The sequence below is a fragment of the Acyrthosiphon pisum genome, chromosome A1, assembly GCF_005508785.2.
Source record: "Acyrthosiphon pisum isolate AL4f chromosome A1, pea_aphid_22Mar2018_4r6ur, whole genome shotgun sequence".
NCBI classification, from domain to species: domain Eukaryota; kingdom Metazoa; phylum Arthropoda; class Insecta; order Hemiptera; family Aphididae; genus Acyrthosiphon; species Acyrthosiphon pisum.
Window position 1 is genome coordinate 139,355,283 of NC_042494.1, and position 6,688 is coordinate 139,361,970.

The 6,688-nt window shown below is 27.1% G+C and overlaps 1 long non-coding RNA gene across 1 annotated transcript in view; it reads right to left on the bottom strand.

Moving 5' to 3' along the window:
- Positions 1-35: 35 nt before the first annotated feature.
- The window catches only part of LOC107882315, a 6,744-nt gene continuing 91 nt past the window's right edge, over positions 36-6,688 (bottom strand). Inside the window, exons 2-5 of the long non-coding RNA XR_001678684.2 lie at positions 4,981-4,995; positions 3,951-3,986; positions 2,078-2,104; positions 36-470 (exon numbers count right to left, since the gene is read on the bottom strand). This is a non-coding gene — a long non-coding RNA (uncharacterized LOC107882315). The remainder of the gene's footprint in view (positions 471-2,077; positions 2,105-3,950; positions 3,987-4,980; positions 4,996-6,688) is intronic.

Below are 6,688 nucleotides of genomic sequence, written 5' to 3' on the forward strand. Positions count from 1 at the left end.
ACTAAAAGCATTGAAAAATGTTTAATTTTGTAACTTGTTAGTGTATATAGCTTTCTGTGATCGAAGTTTTAGCATTTAAATTATAATATTATATAATACACACCTACATACATATAATTGTATAAATAATTTTTTCAGTAAAACAGTAGCTGATTGCACGGAAGAGTTGATGATTAGAGGTGAAACAAAATGTATGAGTTGTAGACCAACAATAAATTTTATTAGAACAATTAAATAGATTGGTTGATGCTATAAATTGAAACACAGAAAAATATGGCGTGCAAGCTGACACAAAATCAAAATAATGTATTATTTATATATTTTTTACAATACTATTTAATTTATATTTTATATCAAAAAGAAAAATATATATATTTAAAGGTTTTATGTCTTATTGATAGTCAACATTTCTGTTAAAAAACCCTTTTTTGAATCCTTGATTTTTTCTTTACAGAAGTGGCTAACTGGATCTGAAATATAAATTAGTTTTAGATTTGTTGAGTGTGTTCCTTTGCACAAACGTATATTGAACTCTATTTGTATAAGTATATTATTATAAAAAGTAATTATATCACTAACTATGAAAATTATATTCAATACAAATTGATTAGTATATTTATTCTTACTATGAAATATTGGAACTTTTTTTTATGAAATAAAAAATATTGTTTAATATATCCCAATTTCGATAAATATTACAGTGATGAAAAAATGTTAACAACATAAATTTAAAAACAAATCTATATATAATACTATATAAAATTGTAAGGGGTTTTCTACGATCGCGCTAACCAAGAAAACTACTGAACCGATTTAGCTGAAATTTTTTACTGTTATATCTGACAGTCTGCTGAAGGTTTTAAAACTTTTGTTAATAAAAAATGAGTATAAAGTTCTTGAAAAATTAAAAAACAGAGCTAATCTAATCCTTATATATATAAAAGAACAGACTTTTTTTATGTTACTATTTTGTGACTACACTATTTAATATTTTTTCAATATTTTTCACAGAGTTGTTCCGAATAACTTCCTATAAGTCACCCGATTTTTCATTTTTTTTTTTTTTTTTGTCAGATGGAAGGGAGAAGGGAATCTATATATTATATACTTAAAATCCAAATACCACTGACTCACTAATCGCTGTATCTCAAAAACTACTCAACGTACGAACTTTAAATTTGGAATAGCGGTTTTTCTAATATTTTCCACCGTGCAATAAGAAAGGCCAAAATTCATATTGGAAATTTTATTTTTATTCATTAATAGTTCCCATTAGTTACAGTCAACAGTAGAAATTAGTGTTTATTTATTATCGGTTGCCAATGGTTATTTGGGCAGATCAGATACAAGCTTGCATCAAATCGAATTATTAAACATTGCCTACCAAGGTGATTGGTGAAAGAGTTTCCCTTTGTCTATGATCCGACGTACCAGGGTGGCTGAGTTTCACTACTGCAGGCTGCAGCAAGTTACTCCCAAAAGTAGTTGAATAATCATAATTTTTTTAAGATTTGCTATTTTTACGGGTAAGTGCACGGGTTCTGCTATAAAAATGTATTTACCATTAATACCGCTTGAAACATTTCAATAAGTTTTCATTAACCGTTTTTTATATTTACTTGCCAATCACATTAAACGATAAAGTTTGATTAAAAAATTATACATATTATCATCCGAAGTCAAAATAAACAACCAATCACGGGCGAAGCTGTGACGGGTTGGATAGTAATAATTTAAAATGCTTAAAACATACGCAACCGAATTTGTCAATCAACATCGACCTTATTACTCCATTGGATTGAATATTAAAAAATGAGGTTAATGGCAACGGATTCCTTGGATTACTGCCTTAGTCAGTCGGTTACTTAAGCCGGTGCCGATTCCACTTAGGTATTTTATACCCAATTATTTTGTGTTTTAACTGTCATGTATTTAATATAAACAAATATAAACAATTTTTTTTTGTTTAATGTAACGGTATCTTTATGATTTACTATAACACTATAATACTATATAGTTACTATATTAGGTACATTATATATAATTATTTTTTTTAATACACGCTACTTATACATACTGTCTTCGACAACATCTTTGATTATTTCTGAAAAATATAATAACTATATAACTATATAATTTTTTTTTCTACGATCAGGCACTTATTATTTTTTTTTCTTGAAAATGTTGAATTAATCTATACATGAAAGTTATATTATTATAGGTTATACTAAACATTATTGTATATTTGCTTTGCTTCATTCATTGCATATGTACAAAACCATTTTATCGATAGCGGTTCGTCTTTAGTGACACTACAGGAAATCAAAAGTTAGCCCACCGTGTATGAATTGTCTATAGTGAATAAATATTGGTATTTGAATCAAACAATATTTACAATATGTATATTATTATATTATATGTACAATATTTTATAAGCGACTTGAAACTATGTAAAAAAATATTTTCAAAAAATTTTATACTTTTTGAAATAAGGAGTGTTATTTGATGAAAGAATACCCAGTTTATTTATTTAAAAAAACATATTCCATAAAAAAAACCTTGATTGAATAAAACAAATCTAAATAGAAATAAAAAAGTCTTAATAAAAAATCTTATTAAATATAGAATTTTTAAATTTCTATTTAGATTTTTTTAGAAATATAATTTTTTTATTAAACAGATTTTTACTATATAAAGATTTTTTTATTAAGAATATATCTTTATTACTATTTATATATATTCTATTTTCTTTAGATTTTTTCATTAAATACAGATTTTTTTATCAAATATAAATTTGTTATTATATTTAAATTTATTATTACACAAACTTTCGAAAAATTATTGAAAAAATCTAAAGTAAATAAAAAAATGTAAATATATATTGATATATTTACATTTTTTTTAAGACTATATTCAATGAAAAAAATCTAAAAAAAATAGAACAAAACAAAACATTTTTTTTATTTAATTGAATTTTTTCAATTGTTTTTTATTCTACATTGTTTTTTTGTATTGAAATACAAATTATGAAAAAATCTCAATTGAAGAAAAAATTTATATTTGATAAAAAGGACCTTGATTGATTATAACAAATCGAAAAAGAAATTAAAAAAAAAAATATTGAAAATCTAAATTAAATAAAAAAAAATCTGTATTAATGAAAAAATGTATATAAAATAAAAAAACTATATTTCATAAAAAACTATATAATAAAAAATATTCCATCAAGATTTGTTTAATTCAATCAAGATTTTTTTATTGAATTAAGATTTTTTCATAATTTGTATTTCAATAAAAAAAGACAAGTAGAATAAAAAAATATTGTAAAAACACCAAATTAAATTTAAAAAAAGCTGTATTTACCTAATAAAAATGTTAATATAATAAAAAAATCTATATTGGTTAAAAATGTTTGTTTAATAAAAAAATTTTAATCTAGATTTGTTTAATATTTTTCATTCAATCAAATTTTTTTATTAAGTTTCTTTTTAGATTTGTTATATTCAATCGATGTTTTTTTTTATCTAAAATAAATTTTCTTCAGTTTAGATAATAATAATAACTAAAGACAAAATTGTATTTTTACTATAAGGTGAATTATTTTTTTTTTTTTGAAGGGAAGGAAGATCGTGCGAATTTCAAAACCAGGCTTGCGAATAAGCGCGAACACTGTATTAAATATCAGTCAAAAAAAAAAATTGTGAAAATGTTAATTTTTTATGAGGGGGTGAACTTTTACTATGAGGTGAATTTTTTTTTTTTCGGAGGGGAAGGAAGGTCGTGCGAATTTTCAAAATAGGCGTGCGAATTCGTGCGAATTACGTGCTAAATATCTGTATAGTTTGTTTATAGATTTTCCTTTGGGGGGGGGGGGGGGCTGGCGCAACGTACGTCAATAAGATGGGCCAGATGCAGAATGGTAACGCATGCCAATAATTAGGTATACATACTTTCTTCATAAAATTTTTGGTATGCCTTGGAAAAATCTGTAAAAATATAATACACTGAGAGTTTCCAATAATGTTGGTATACCCAATGGTATAACACTAATCTCAACAAAAATACTTCTCCCAAATCCGTGTAAAAAAAACGAAAACTTTAAACAATACCAAATTTATATATAATAATTTCTATAATTTTTTCAGATTAAGTTTGAACCGCTCGCTTGACCAAAACACGCTTTTTTCGCGCATTTCTGACACTGGCGGAAGCGTATGCACGGTGGCCAGCACCAGCGCCTACGATCGACGACGACCGGCGATGACTGTCGGCCAATCACAGAATGCATGCCATCGCTAGGGGGTCAGGCATTGTTCGGCGGCTAAGTTTACAAGCGCGACGCGGTTCAATCTTAACCTGAACTGAGTATATTTAAATGGGCTATAACTCTGTTGATATTGTTCAAAATGATCTTATTGTATTTTCAAACTTCATTATTTAATAAAATTATTGAAAATGACCATATTTAAGCAGCATTAGCTTATGTCAAAAGTAGATCCTTATTATATTCATTAAATATTTATTCCAACATATTCTTGTCATAGTATATTAATATACACGATGTATTTGTCTTGCTGTAGGTAGGTACGGTTAGAAATCCACTACCTTTTAAAATTATTTGTCGAAATATATTATAGTTAAAATGTTTGTTTTGTAAGGCAAATTAATAAAAAATATCAACAATTGACTGTATTCGTATTTCTTTTTTAAGCATTTTAAGTTCAAACTTTGAAAAAATTTGTAGTTATCACAATATTTTACAAATAATTTTATGGTATAAATTTCAATATAAAAGTTTGATTAGTATTAAAAGTTTGAGAATTTAATACACATTTTTAGGCAGGATCTTTGGTAGCTGTTTGCGCTGATAAAACGTTATAAAATCAACTTAACACATCCACGTCATTAATTACTCAATGACTGATGGAAAATGCAACTCAATAGTTCTACACAAAATTAAATTAAATATAATATACGTACTGGCCCCTATTTTAACTAAAAAAATAAAATATAATAATTAGTGATTATCAACGATATCATTTTGTGTATCGTAGCTTGGTTGGCGCAGTGCGTGCAGTCAACTGCGGAAACGCACTGAGTGTACGTAACGGCCAGCGTTGCCAGTTCCCGGATGGGTTACCTAACTCGCGACTTTTAGCAACGAATCCTTGCCACACTTACAAAACGTGTTTTCAATCGTTTCTGCCCTTACTAACAACCTACGAACAAGCAAAACAGCTAATGGCCTAAGTTTCCAGGTTCAAGCTAAATTTAAATTTGATTTACCTAGCTAATTGAAGATAACAAAAAAAACCTAGTTCCCGGTACATATAACAATATCGATAGCGAATATTTGTCGCAGTAGGTGAGTTGTTTCCCGAGACCTACTTTATGTATTAATCGATTCCCGGGTCATTATATGTCACGGTATACTGGTAATCTCATTATCAGATACCAATTTTTAAAAACAACGTGTTATACATTTTTACCAAATTATTAAATTGTTTTAATAATAATATTTTACCAAATTATAAAATTTTTTTAATAATAATATTTTACCTAATTAATAAATTTTGTTATAGTAATTTCTTAAAAAAAATTGATTGATTTTCAAATATGAAAATACTTAAAAGACAACATTTTTGAGAAATTTGTCAGCCAACCTCCTCGTGGTGTTTTTGGGTTAGGCTAATATACATGCTGAATATTTGACTAAATATTGAAAATAATATATTATAATGACCAGGGAATCAACTCGTACATACATCTTGATTACCGGGAATCAACTCAACGGTATCAGTGCAGGTAAACAGGTGCCCGGGAATTAAATCGTACGCAGCCATGGATATCGTATTGAATTATCGATATTGTTAATCATCGATAATAATTATTTGTAATTAATATTAGAATTTATTATTGATCCATCGTAACATTTTAAATTCATAAAAATACAAATATAGAAATGCTGTTAAAGTTTTAAGTATTCAGTTATATAGACCAATTTGATATTGATCATCGAAATATTGATAATAGGTAATAAAATGTATTTTGAAATGTAAACTGGTTTATTTTTATAGCTTAAGAAAATTGCATATTCGAAATTATATAGATAGTGTATAAGTATGGACAATGATAGTAATAGCCAATCCCCGTACTCAATAATGTGGACGATTCTTAAACTTAATACGGATTCATGACTAAAATAGTACTGTTCTCGCTACAAATTATTTAGCGCTATGCATGTTTCAGGGGTGCGCGCGTTGTCCTACCACAAAATGAACAAAAAGGAATCGAAAGACATTTATCTTGGGTTCTTATGGAAGATGATAAAAATACGTCTGACATATTGGAATTTCTCGGGGGTAGCTATATGCCGGGTTATTCTTATTTTTTTTTTTTCATAATTTATGGCATCATTGCTTATTTAATAATATAGTCTATAAATAAGCAGTGCTGTCATAATAATAATGAAAAATAAGAATATCCCGACATAAGGCTACTCTGGAGAGTTCGTTGAATTTTTCATGTGTCCATTGAGTTATGTGTATGAGCTGATGGTTAGTCTTACGTTCTGAGGATTGCCAAATTCTCATTCTTATAATATTATGTATTTATTTTACAAATGTGTGTAACCCTAAACGGTAGCGTTCTGGTTCAAAGCCGTTAACGAACACCAGCTCATCAGGTA